Below are 14,644 nucleotides of genomic sequence, written 5' to 3' on the forward strand. Positions count from 1 at the left end.
GCCTCCAGGAAGCAGTAAATCCATTTGCCTGCTAGAGAACTGTGGCTCACCAAATGGAACATTGGCATTAATATTGAAAAGCTAAGCTCAAGTTCCCGTATCAGTTTGAAGAACAAGCTATTTATATATAAAGTAATTAGAATTTAGTACTTGCTCTCTCGTAAGGAGGATTGTGATAACGCACTTGCAATCCAACTGCTGCATAATAGTCAACTACTACTACATCAACAACTTGACTAAAAAGATCATGCTTAGATCTTGCATTTCCACCCAATTGATTTCACCTTCATTTTTGTAAAATATTTTTCATTCCAAGTACTTTGAAATCATTGCTTTTATCAGCAATTTAGTTATTGTCATTTTAATAATAATACAGATTTTAAATAAAACTGAATATTAAAAAAACAGCACAAACACATTTTTTTCATCGAGTTTGAAAACAGTGAAGAACGTCTTTAAAGTTTTTTACACTAAGTAAAAAATTCTTACAAAGACTTTTATATCTACACAACTAAAAAAATTTATTGAAATTCTATTACAAAGTAACGACTTAAAAGCTGAATATTACGAATTATCGAATATTTTTTGCTATAAAATTAATTGAAAATATTTTTCTAACATATCGAGTGCCTCCACATGAAATTAGTACTTAATTACTGCTTTGTTTACTTTTTTTCATTTTTTTTTTCATTTTTGGGCCATTATGACATCACAAATTAGCTCTTCCTTACCACCATCTACAAACTTTACACTGAGGCCCTTGAATGAAAGAGCTTAGCGGCATATTCTCGAATACGATCTTACTCAGTATTTGAAGACGGCATATTTGTAAAGCTGAAAGGTGTTGTCAGATATGATCCAAGGCTTCATTGAGCACAAAAATATCTACAATGATGTCTTAAAGATCTTAGTTAACTGTCATTTACCTCGAAGTGAGTTCCGCATTGCAATTTATGGCTTAAAATTATCATAACGAGAAGGCTCTTACCAGTGCTGCTATGCAGCATGTAACCTATTTCCTTCAAAATTAGTAAAATATTTTAGCTTGACGAAGAAAACGAAACAACTATCTCAATTTCGACTTCTCTTACACGGTGGTTCTACAATTTCTCGGTCCCCCTTAGCAAAATATTTGGGGTTCGAAATAGATACCAAACTGAACTGGAAAATGAATATTGAGAAATTCAGAACAATATAATATCAGAAAATCAAATGGAGTTCAATGGTCAGCCCTGGCAGGGGTTACCGGGGCGTTTAAGTCATATCTAAATGATGTGCTAAATACGATGCTGTACCAACTGCACATAGAAAATTGTATACGGAAAGTAGCAACACTGTCTGCTAATAGAATTAAAGATATTGGTGGTTGGAAAAGGAAGAGTTAATGACATAAAGTAATTCTAAACCATCACGAAACTGATCTCAATAAATTAAACTATATCCTCTCAAGGTTGGAGTTAAATAGTGACTTCCAGGTAGGAATATCCTTCAGATGGGTATGGAATGATAAGACTGCCTCTATCTATACCAACGAACCCAAAATAGACTGCGAAGTAGGGGCGGAGTTATATTTCGAGGATATCGATACTTCTCTTTTTTACCGGCTGCCAAATTCAGCTAGACTTTCCAAGCGGAAGTATAAGGCATAGATATGACGTGTGGAGTTCTATTGAATAGCTACGGGAGGATATAGAAAGCGGTCATTTACATGGGTGGTCAGGCGGCACTACTAGCCTTGTCGTAGCCAAAGATCAACTCCAGCTTTATAAACAAATAATAAAAATTTCCCGGAAAAGTGCAGGGTGGCTACAAAAACAAAGCGTAGTAACTATTTTACTCTGTGAGTAATCGATTTACTTTTTTTATTTCGCAGGTTATTATTTTAGTCTTTTAAAAATGAATGCCTGAGATACCGCAAAGAAGGTATGGATAGTGCAGCGGTACCATGCTTTACAGCCCGTCATTTCCGTCCAAAGGGTATTCAGACGGAATTTTGGCGGCACCCACAAGAGTAGATGATTATTATGAGGTTGGTCAACATGTTTCATGTCAAATCTAGAAGGGTCGCAAGAAGACCGTACCAACGAGATCCGTATGTTAGCACTCAAGAAACAATCGCGGCTGTTGCATCGTCAATTCAGGCAAATCCAAGAGTTTCAACTCGCAACTTGGAGTTGGCAAACGAACGGTGTATTGTCGGGCCATACTCCTTTGAAGAAAACAGTGTAACAGTAATTGTCAATGGGCACCGTTATTTAAAGATGTCGAATGAGTTTTTTTTACCCAGAACTGCGCCGAAGAAGTATGCCTTTCAGTAGCATTTACATCCAATAAGATGGAGCAGCTGCGCCAGACCGGTTATTGCGGAGCTCCAACGAAAATTTGACAACAAATTATTATCAAGAAACTCCACTTTCCGTTGGCCTCTAAGATCACATGATCTGATTGCAAAATACTTTTTTATGGGATTATGACAAGCTGATTAAATCTGATTGAATTGATGGAGTCCGTTAAATCGATAATTTTGGCAATCCGACTTCAACCCTTCAGTCATTGACGGTCCATGCCATTCTTCAGTTCCTCTATGAGTCCCTAGCTCTATCACAAATTAGACATCGAACTTTTGGAAGTGTAGTTTACCTCAAAAATACTAAAAGTGCATTTTTAGGAAATAAAATATTGCTTTTGGAACGACTAATATGAGAATTCAACTACGTGATGGCACTCCATCTGGTAACGACAAGTACCAAAATTGGTCAACGCTTGCCTTATCAAACTACCAGACTAACCTAACCTAATCGATATAAGAACCCACAAATCCTGCCTGTTCGGAGTACAACAACCTGTGGTAAAACTTGTTTGGGATTCTACGGCTTGAGTTGAACTTTGCTGTTAGGCCTTTAGACTTTTTAAGGAAGCAGTTCACACATCAGTGATAGAAATTTACGCATCTTAACAACCGTTAAACTACTCCAACTAGTCTTCCTGTAGTCATACGTTATTCACCAGACTTAAACCACAACTTTATGCTTCACTAGTTAGCGGTAAATAAGTTTCAGCTACTAGGACCACACAAGTAAATTTTGGGCGTATTAACACTCACAACTTCTATGAAATGTATTTGTGCAAACATATTTCCTTTGAATAATTAAGCCAAACACAGGCAGTCACAGAGCTTTCCGCCTCAACGAGTTTGCCGAAGTTACCCAGAATCATACACAAAGACTACAAAATTATTTGTAAACAACTAATCCCTAACAAATTGCACGTTTTATTACATAATTTTGTATCTAGTAAAGTTTAACAGTTACCTTGGAGCAACTAAAGAATTTCCACATAAATTGCAATTGTACATATGTGTGTGTATGCGGAGAAGTTGAAGTAAATAACACCAATAGAATGAAATTGTAGTTTGGCGAAAGTGCTAGAGGAGCTAAGTGAAATAGTTTGCTAACGAAAAGTGTAGGCGAAAGAGCATTTTTGAAGCTCGGCAAAACTTTTAGTGGTTATTAAAATTAATGGTCTCTTCTAAATTAAAATGTCAAAGCAAAGTTGTATGCTCTGCAGCACTTCAAAACTACATATCTATTCACAAATGTATACATTTCCAGCTGGATAAGCTTGTTTTGAGGCCTGCGGCGGCAGTTGGCAGGTGGCTGGCCTGTTGTGGCACGTTCTCCGTTCTTGGCACACACAGCACAGCTGCGTGGAAAGCGATTTTCTAAAATTAATGAAAGCGGTAGGGCCGCTGCAGTTGATGGCCACTTCAAAACAAACTTTCACCTTAGCAATGATAAGTGCCGAAGTTAGTTCGGTTAGTTTGCGTGTGTCAAAAATAAGTAAAACAAACGAAAAGTTATTAAATAAATACGGCAACTGTTTAAAAATGACACAGCTGCAGGCAGTTAACCGTTGTAACGGGTGTTTCAAGTGGAGTTACTTTTTCAATAGCTTCTTTTTATAGATCGTACTATTAGCAACACCATAGTCCTTCTCGAGACCCAATAATAATGGATAATTTTCGACCGAATAGACTACGTCCAGCACGCAGTGAAGAAAATGTAGCAGCCGTAGCTGGGATTGTACATGAAGCCCTTGGAGAGTCGCTTCGGCGCCGTACGCCGCAACTCGGGCTGACGTATGGAACGACTTGCCGCATTTTACGTCGATATCTTTAATTAATAGCGTACAAAATACAGCTGTTGCAAGAACTGAAGCCATTCGATCTTGCTAAGCGACATCGCTCCACTCTATGGGCTCTGGAAAAGTACCAAGAAGATCCGACTTTTTCGAGCCAAGCTTTGTTCAGCGATGAGGCTCAATTCAGGCTCAATGGACGAAGAGCAACTAAAAGAAATTCATGGGTCAAATTTTCATCTAGAAAAAACAACGGTTTGGTGTGGTTTGTGGGTCGGTGGAATCATCGGTCCATATTTCTTCTAAAACGAAGCCGTTGAGAACGTAAGCGTCAATGCTGACCATTATCGCGCCTTGATAACCGACTGTTTGATCCCTTAAATTGAAGCTCGTGCTCTCTGCGACATTTGGTTACAACAAGACCACGTCCCTACCCAGACATCACCTCAATTAATGAATTAAATGAGAGAACACTTCGTTGAGCAGATAATTTCACGTTTTGTGTCGGTCGATTGGCAACCAAGATCGTGCGATATCACACCGTTAGACTTTTACCTCTGGGAATATGTAAAGTCTGAAGGCTATGCGGACAATTCCGCTTCGATTCGGACCTTGGCGCAAAACATTACGCATGTCAACCGACAGTTACCTGTTGAAATGCTCGAACGAGTTATCGAAAATTGGACTCAACGAATGCAGCATCTGAGACATAGCCGCGGCCAACATTTGAAAGAGATAATCTTCAAAAAATAAATGCTAAAGAATGTTTCGAATGATAATATACACTTTCCATTAGATTTGAAGTTTTTCTGCTTTTTCTTTAAAAAAGCAGGAAACCTCGAAATGGATCACCCTTTAGTAGGCGTGACTAGTGCTCGATAGACAACATTAATGAGCTGCGTACGCGCTTGCGGTAATTGCTTGCGCTTAATGGCTGGCTACGTTAATTACCAGGAGTTATTTAGCCATCTGTATGTATGTATTGTTGTAATAAAATCACATAAATTAATATACATATATACATATATATAAATGATACATATATAAATGTCATTACATTTGCGGTCATTAAATCGCTGACTGCGCCATGTGGGCAATCAATATCCTTCATCCGAAACCTTTTGCTGTGCCGCAACTGCACAATCCAATCGCTAGACGAGCTAACAATCTATCATTACTTGTTATTGTTGCGCGCTGTGCTATGTACAGACATATGGTTAGACTCGTATGTATTGTTATCGTTGACAGTTGAGCTTCATTAAAGTTGAATTTCTATTAAAACGCTTCGAAACCTCAAAGGACTAATTTGTGGAAACACCAAGGCGGCGAACGTATACGCGTGTGAGCTATGAATTATGCATTGAATGAATACAGAGACATACGTACAAACCTATTATAGTCGAAGAAATAGAATATGGCGTTGGGTTCTCATATTTCAACTGTGGAAATATAGTGCTCGAGCCTTGTAGCCGAGTGTGCTGACTGACAATAACTAGTCGGTCGGTTCTGTATACAAACCCCGCGATTTACTGTACCAAAATCCGTATTTTTCTAACAATGATCACTTTTGGAAAGTGTTTGTTGGAAGTGATTTGTAAAATATTTAATAATAATTTTTCAGTCATTCGGCGACAAGGAACTGGTTAATTCTTCCTGAGTCTGAAGCAGAACTGAGCTTATAAGCAAAGTAATACATTTCTAAAAGAGATGGAGAGAGAGAGAGAGACAGAGACTGACAGTGATCGTAAAAACTAAAGAGTGCTAAAGAGGGAAAGAGCTGAGAATGAAGCATATCACCTGGAATCACTGTAACTCGCTCCACATAGGTATCAATACCTACTTACTACCCCATTTCTACATTCGTTTTCTAATTCAAAAGGCACAGGCCCCTTAAGGGATTACAGGGGTGTACGGATTTCCAAAAATCGACTTTTTTATTGTCTTATTAAATTCTACAACACCTCTAAAATATTGTCCTAAATTTTCAACTTGACCAGAGCAATAGTTTCGGAGATACAGCCTTGGGAACTTGTGTGCTCGGGGCTAGCTAGGCTAAGTTCGCCGTCTTCTGTCAAAACCTGAGCAGCATGAATATTCTATGACTTAGTGCTTCCGGTGCAGTTTTGGTTGAGTGATTTTCTCTCTGCTCTGCTTTTGTAGCCTTAAAATTAGTTCAGCACTCTTCATAACATTTCTTCAATATATTTTAGAAGCACAGTAGTCTAAAAAAGAGAGTAACTAGTTTTGAAAACCATATCTAACGGCGTCTAATTTGCCAGTAGTCAGTTTAAGCTTGAAAAAGTTTTGGTCTAAGTGCGAAAGTATAATTACAAATAAGAAATAGATCTCTTCCTGGTTTCACTATCTCTGTTACAATATTGCCTAGAATAGTTTCTCTAAACAGCAGCGACAGACAAAACTAACTTGTTTACTTGACCAAAAGGTGACGGATTATTTTCTGTCACACTGTGACAATAGCTGTCTTCGATTCGCCAAGCATTAGTCTCTAGCGAATCGAACAAACTTTACCAGAAAAATGTTGCTTTTACATGTAATTTTTATGACAAGAAAGCAATAGCGAGCAGATAAATGGCGAATCGAAGGCGAATAGCATGAAATATCTTCATGTAAACCTCCAATTATAACGGTCAACAAAAAATTTTTTTTTAGGTTTCTGTTTTCATGCTCAAATTATGATATTAGACATTAAAAAACCACTGGAATTTTTGTTTTTTATCCAAAATCCAAATCAGCTTCAAGTGGTCTCCGAGCACGTGGTGAATCTTCGAGGTACTAACCTCCAATTACAACGGTCAACAATTTTTTCTTATTTTTAGGTTTCTGTTTTCATGCTCAAATTATGATGATAGACATTTAAAAACTACTGGAATTTTTTATCCAAAATCCACAATCTAATTCTTCCAAGATTCCGGCGATTTTCGAAGGCAGTTCTAACACAAACTCCTCAATACTACAAAATGGAACTCCTTATTAACCGTCTGTCCCTCCGGAACAAATTCATGATGCACAAAACCACGAATATCGAAAAAAACAATAAGCATCACCTTGATTTTTGAGCGGCCTTGGTGTGGTTTTTTGGCGTTCTTTCCTCCGTTCTCATGATTGTTGACGTCAAACTCATAAACCATGTCTCATCGGCCGTTATAAAACTCTATATAAAAGTGGGATCGGAATTCACACGCTCAAGCATGTTTAAGAGGACCTGTTTGCGGTACTCTTTTTGGAAAAAAATCAGCTTTATCGGCACGAGTCGAGCACGAATGGGTTTCATATTCTAAGTATTTATTTAAAATTTCCGGGTCCTTTTTTGCTTCAAATATATATCAAAAATGCTAATTTTTAACTTCCATATTCGATAGGGCACCAAACTAAAAATATTTCAAAAAATTTGAAATGAGTTTTCCAAATTAATTTTTAAAGTAATTTTTCAACAAAATTTTTTAAATAATTTTTCAGAAGAATTTTTTAAAATAACTTTTCAGAAAAATTTTTAAAATACTTTTCCAAAAAAGTTTTTAAATTAAGTTTTCCAAAAAATTTTTAAAATAGTTTTCCAAAAAAATTTTTAAAATAATTTTTCAGAAAAATTTTAAAAATAGTTCTCAAAAAAAATTTTTTAAATAATTTTTCAGAAATTTTTATATAGTTTTTAAGAAAAAATTTTAAAATAGTTTTCCAAAAAAATTTTTAGAATAATTTTTCCAAAAAAAATTTTAAAATAATTTTTAAGAAAAATTTTTACAAACAAGCTTTACAATATAACAGTAAAAGCGGTTATGTGTTAAGTTCGCTGCGCAAAACTTCAATAAAATCAACTGTTGTCATCCAAGAAATTACTTAGTGAACGACCCAATATCTTCGCAGAAAAAAATTTTATTTCTAGTGCAACTAAATTAAGGTTAAACCAAGCAAAAATTGTGGTTAGCGTTAAGTTAACTGAAAGTTAGCTTTGGTTTCAAAAATAAAATATTCCTACCCTACCAAATTTATAAGTGACTAACAAATACCCAACATTAGTTGGACATTTTGTTCAACAACCACCAACTGGTTGATTAGTGTGAGTACACAAATAACTAACCAATTTACGCACATGGCAACAATTCTCCTACATGCACACACACATACTTATTTCCGTATGAACGCAATTTCCTTTAACCATGGAGCACAATAGCAAAATAGTAAACCGACATTTGGCTGTTAGTGGAGGAGGAGAAGGTGGCGGCGACAACGCACAAGCGTATTAAGGTCAATACATTATGTACACCGATGGATTAGTTGAAGCCAACATGATTGTGTTGACTCCTTGGTGACAAAGGTAAATAGCAACAACAGAAACAAAACAATGCAGCAAAAATACTCAATAAAGCAAGAGAACATTTGATATAAAGTTGATGGAAATCACTGAGTTCATCTGCAGACAAAGCTGCTGATTGTGAAAAATGTGCTGCCACATGCTCCTTTTGAAAATTTGGAAGCATTATCGAATATAGTTCACTTTGTTTGTTTTCTATGTGTCATGGAAGGAGTGTGCTTGCGCTTTTAACCTGCATTCTTTTTAACTAGAGTTACTCGTTAAGGATTGGATGCCCATTAAACATGGTCGAGAGAGTAAATAATAGATTTTACGCATTTTACTTAGTAGGTACATATGTATGTATGTGTACAGGAGCTCCTAGAAATATCTTAATAAGCTTAAGCAATACATTTCCAATTTGAAAGCCTCGACAACGATTGGCTTTAGTTTAGGTTTTTCTTCTTCTGCTTTATTAGCGTAGACACCGCCAGTCGTTCTTCTCTTTTTCTGTTTGGCGTCTATTGAAGATTCCAAGTCTAATCAGGTCCTTCTCCACCTGATCTTTCCAACGGAGTGGAGGTCTTCCACTTCCTTTACTTCTCCCGGCGGGTACTGCGTCAAATACCCTCAGAGCTGGAGTGTTTTCATCCATTCGGACCATATGACCTAGCCAGCGTAGCTGCTGTCTCTTGATACTTTGAACTATGTCAATGTCGTCATATATCTCATACATTCGGTATTCACCGTTGCCAATGCTCAAAGGACCATATATCTTCCGCAGAACCTTTCCCTCAAAATCTCGTAACATCGACTCATCATATGTAGTCATCATCCATGCCTCTGCACCATATAGCAGGACGGGGATGATGAGTGACTTGGAGAGTTTGGCCTTTGTTCATCGAGAAAGCTCTTTACTTCTCAATTGCCTACTAAATCCGAGGTAGGATCTCCGTTGAATTTTAAGACTGACGTTATTGTTGGTGTTAATGGTGATTTCAAGATAGATGAAATTACTTACGACTTCGAAGTTATGACTGTCAATAGTGATGTGGGAGCAAAGTCGCGAGTGCGACGACTGTTTGTTTGATGACAGAAGATATTTCATCTTGCTCTCGCTCACTACCAGACCCAATTGCTTCGCTTCGTTATCCAGTCTGGAGAAAGCAGAACTAACGGCGCGGTTGTTGAGGTTAAAGATATCACTGTACACTCTTATAGAAGATTGTACCTTTTCTATTCAGCTCTGCAGCTCGAAATATTTTCTCCAGGACTAATTTGAGGAAGTTGCTCGATAGGGAGTCGCCTTGTTTGAAAGCTCATTTGGTATTGAACTGGTCGGAGGGGTCCTTCCCGATCCCGGTGGAGCTTTTGGTATTGCTCAACGTCTGTTTACACACCCGTATTAGTTTTGCGGGGATCAGACACTAGATCACCGCTAGCGGTTCTACAAGAGTATGCTTCGATATTGAAACCTGCTGTTAGTCGCAGCATCTTTTCGTTGAATTTTCGAGCATGACCCCAGTCGGCCAGCTTGTCAAGCTTTTCGTTCTCATGAATTTCGGTCTCTCTTTTTTTGTCTACAAATGCGTCTCGCTTCCCTCTTCAACTCTCGGTATCTATCCCATCCCGCACGGTTTGTCAGCTTTAATAAAGCAATAACAGTTATCAGTGTTTACACACCGGATGCAGGTGAGTGTTTCTCTATCTTTCTTTCAATAATAATTCTTTCCTTGATCCTCAGTTTCGAATTTCCTTAAGTGATAGGGGAGAAAGACTTTTAAAATCTCTCTTCTCTCTCTTCTTCTCTGCCCGATATTTTTTCCCTCACAATTGTTGGTCTGTGGTTCTAATCCATCTGTTCTAGTATGAACTTGTATTTAGGCATGACTAATTGCTGTTACAAGCTTTTAACTTCACCTCTCCAACTAACTTTTGAAACTCTTTATCTGATCTGGTAAACAAAAGCCACAATGAAAGCTTTTAGTTCATAAAAGCCAATGGTCAGTTGGAAAGAGCTTGGGGAGCTTTAAGACATTTGTAGGTATAATTGGCGTCGATATTTCTTTAATAACTTTGAATCTTTCTGGCGCCATTTCAGCTTCTTTTGCTCATTAGTTCATTCTACTCTCATTGCAAATAATATACAATAGAATTTCTTCTTTGTTCCTCATCTCACTTTTATATCACATTATTATTTCTTTCTTTGTTTTGCTTTAATGTTGGTATGCTTTATTTGTCCGCACTGTTTCATTCTCGTGGTTTCTATTTATTTATACTTTTGTGGTTTTCCATTGACTCTTTTGTTTGCCTTTACTCTTGCCACATGTGTCTCCTATACAAGTACATATATAGCATTCCAACCAGTAACTCATTGTTATTCTTGTATTATCCTGATTTCTCAGCTTACCAATTGCCACTCGTACTATTTACCATGTGCTTAGTTCCAGTCACACATTTAATCCCAGGAAATTAACTTTGCTCGGTATTTGTGCGCAAACTAAGCACACAGTTTCTCTCCAACTTCCAATTGGCTGTGGATATTCATAAGACTTAAGTACCGTTAACTAAGAGTTCACCACATTTTTCACTTAATACCTGATTATTCGAGTATACATATGGAGCACAAGTTGGTTGTGACTCTTAAATATTATTTTGTATTCGTATTGAGAGCAGCGACAAATGTAGCTAGGAGCATGTCTCTTATATACCTAGTTGCTAGTTCGAAACTCGACAACTGTATGGGTACTGCGAAGTAGTCGAGTATGTTCCTAACATGAGAAAGTAAAGCTAATTAACATTTCAGCATCCTCAGGCATTCTTAGATCTACAGATTTATTTCCTTTCAATCTTCTCTCATAGTCTGGTCAACAACACCATTTGCTCTTCATACAATTATGAGCAAAAAATAGTAAGACTTTGTTCATAATTTTAAAATTACTAATTTATTCTACAAATTCTATATCGTCCTCCTGAAAGTAATCCGCCTTGACTCCAATACTCTTCCTTTTTTTCCAAACATCGAAACGGTTGTTAAAGCCAATTTCCGGAATAGCCTTCACTGCGCTTACTGAGTCACGTTTAATGTCTTCAATTGACTCAAAACCGATTTCCCAGAGCGGTCGTTTGAGTCTGCTGAATAGCCAGAAGTCGCATAGAGCTAAATCAGGCAAATACGGTGGTTGCGGCACGATATTGGTTGAAAATTTGGCGGAAAACTCACGAAGAATCAATGCAGTATGCGACGCTGCATTATCGTGGTGCATAAACCAAGAGTTGTCGGCCCATAGTTCCGGTCTCTTTATACGCAAAGCTTCGCGTAAACGACGCATAACACTCAAATAGTATTCCTGATAGACAGTTTGGCCGATCGGAAGGAATTCGTAGTGCAACACATCTCGATAATTGAAGAAAACTGTCTACATAATCTTGAATTTTGACCTGCTTCGACGTGGTTTTTTCGGCTTCGGCTCAACTTTGCCGCGATATTTGGCTTATTGATCGTCTGTTTCCGGATCGTAAGCATAGATCCAAGACTCATCGCCAATAACAATATGTTTCATGACATCTTGGTACTCGGAAAGCATTGTTTCACAGACGTTAATGCGACGCTGTTTTTTCGAAAAATTGGGTGATTTTGGAACCGATCCGGCTTTCACTTTTCTTAGGCCCAAATGGCTTTTAAAAATAGTTCTCACTGATCCTTCCGATATTCGAACAATGCCAGTAAAATCTCTGACTGTCAACCATCGATTCGCAAGCACCAATTCCTTTGTTTTATTGACGTGTTGATCATTAGTTGATGTTGATGGCCGTCCTGGACGTGGTTCATCATCAACGCGTTCTCGACCCTCTTTGACTAATTTCTACCAATCAAAAAAACTTGTTCGCGTCTAACAATTATCAGCGAAGGTTTTTTCCAACATTCTGAACGTTTCGACACCAGATATTTGATTCGGCAAACAAAATTTAATGAAACTTCTTTGTTAAATGATTTCGCTCATCGTAAAAATCGCCGAAAGCACTTGATGTCCTTCAGAAAGACAAGTGTACACAAACACTAGAGGTTATTTTGCTGTGTAATTTAACACAGATGTCACTGACGATCATATCAACTTAAAAAAAAATATTTCGACGAATGGCTTTTCACGCGAAATTTAAATAGAAAAGTCTTACTATTTTTTGCCCACATTATACACAGACTATAGATAGTCTTCATAACATATACAGTTAGTCATTTGAGTACATAGATAGGCATACGTGATTGTTAACTCCCAACAGGAAGCTCTGCCATCATATTGGCTATTGGTTTGATATCCCTGCAGGCTCATGTCACTCACACTCTTAATAGAAGTACATATACGAGTATACGCAAATTTATTCATGAGAGTTTAGTTTCATATAGACGCACTAACGTATATACCTACATAGTTACTGTTATTCCTATACCTGCAAATATGTTTTTCTTTGCATGTTTTCACTGAAAATTGTAATTGCCTCCTGTCTTCGGTTGTCAAGTAATCGAATAAATTGTTTTGTTCGATTTTCTTCCTTAATTCTACAAGCTTAGTGTGTTTGGTCAATCGTAACAATTAGTTGTTGCAGGTATTTACTGGAGGTACACAAATTTAAATGTATAAATTGACTGAAAATGTTCTCTTCGAATGTTTTCGAGCAATTAGGAAAAGCAAGGAACAACAAAAAGCAGGGAACAACAAAAAACAAGAAATCGAAACTATATGTTAACACCAAATACAAAATATTAGTATTTACAGGAACTTGATTTTTATTCGTTGGTTTTTTATGTTATGGTGGTTTGATAGTAGTGGTTCCGACAATGGTAAGGTGTTCTCTCACCGAATTTAATTACCCGATTTCCTGACCTCCTTTGCAAAAGCGACATTGATCCGTGGACAGTACCTTAAACAGTGCAGATGACACCGCAGCCTGCAGTGACCTGTATAAAATCCTACAAGCTGCCTTCATTAGTTTCTTGACCCATTTTTTATCATACTCTCACAGAAACATCCATGCCTGTCGAAACCCAGGTACTTGTTGCAAGTGGCATTTTCTACTCTCATAACGTGTGGGAACCCACGGTGAAGAACGGTTCGGGTTGTTGTTGTAAAGGTTAACTATTCCCTGTTAGGATGGTAAGGATTAGATAAGTTGCCATCGAGGTCATCCAATGGTAGACCCAGGAAACGTGCTGCTTCGACGGAATCGGATCGTAGGGAGAGGGATGACAGATGTATGTATATGGTTGGGAGGTCGTGAAAAGAGATGGTGTCATGCGGGGGACTCGTTGCACGCTGGGCATATATTTCGATGGAAGACATCAAGAGACATCACGTTATAGTCCGGTATGCAGTCTTCTGACATGTCTGTAGCTTTCTTGTTTGCATTGCACTGCATTCAAGCGACCAGATTTGCGCAGCGTAGTTAAAGACCGGTCTATTGATTGCCTTGTATGTTTTTTTGGGTTCTTTCAGACTGATTGCCGCACCTTCTTTCGCCAGGAGATCGGCTAACTCAATTCCATTGATTCCTCTTTGCACAGGGATCCAAGCTAGTATGATATTCTATTATATTATTTTTATGCACTCCAGTACCATAATTGATTTGATTTCAACAAGCGAGATTGCCTGAAGGACAGTTGACTGCCACTGAGAACGACTATTCGTTCCTCATGACAGTTCCTTGTTGGTAACTTGCCCGTTGGTACTAGTTTGGTACTTGATCCCACTATACTACTTTCAATTCCATCTACTGTTTATACAATTGCATTGTGCTACTACGAAGGTACTCCTCAAGTGAAGAGTTCTCCCTTTCACGTTTGCTGCCCAGCGAGGGTTTGAAGGAAGAAGTGCTGACGGTAGACTCCGTTTCCGAACGGCCCGTTTTTGTGCGCTTATTATCCTGTTCTTGTCATGACCTGATGCCAACAGCGCTAAAATGGATCTGTTTGCGGAGTGAGATCAAGAATCACCTCAGGTGCAGCGGCGCATTGGTGGCATCCACGTGCTTTTTCTACCTCAGTTTTCAATCTAGTACCAAGCCATCAGACTCAGAGAATAAGGGTTCTTAAAAGAACACGGGTCTGCATACTCGGAAACCCTCACTCAGTTCGACTTCATACCGGATCACTTGGATCATGGAATCGTGGGAAGAAGCCGTTACAGGAGAGAGCCAGTG

General features: G+C 38.0%; 1 protein-coding gene across 1 annotated transcript in view; it reads right to left on the minus strand.

The window, feature by feature from the left end:
- The window catches only part of LOC120770931 (protein king tubby), a 109,567-nt gene that overhangs the window by 93,965 nt on the left and 958 nt on the right, over positions 1 to 14,644 (minus strand). The window lies entirely within an intron of this gene.

This window comes from Bactrocera tryoni, chromosome 3 (genome assembly GCF_016617805.1).
Source record: "Bactrocera tryoni isolate S06 chromosome 3, CSIRO_BtryS06_freeze2, whole genome shotgun sequence".
In the NCBI taxonomy this organism is placed as follows: Eukaryota; Metazoa; Arthropoda; class Insecta; order Diptera; family Tephritidae; genus Bactrocera; species Bactrocera tryoni.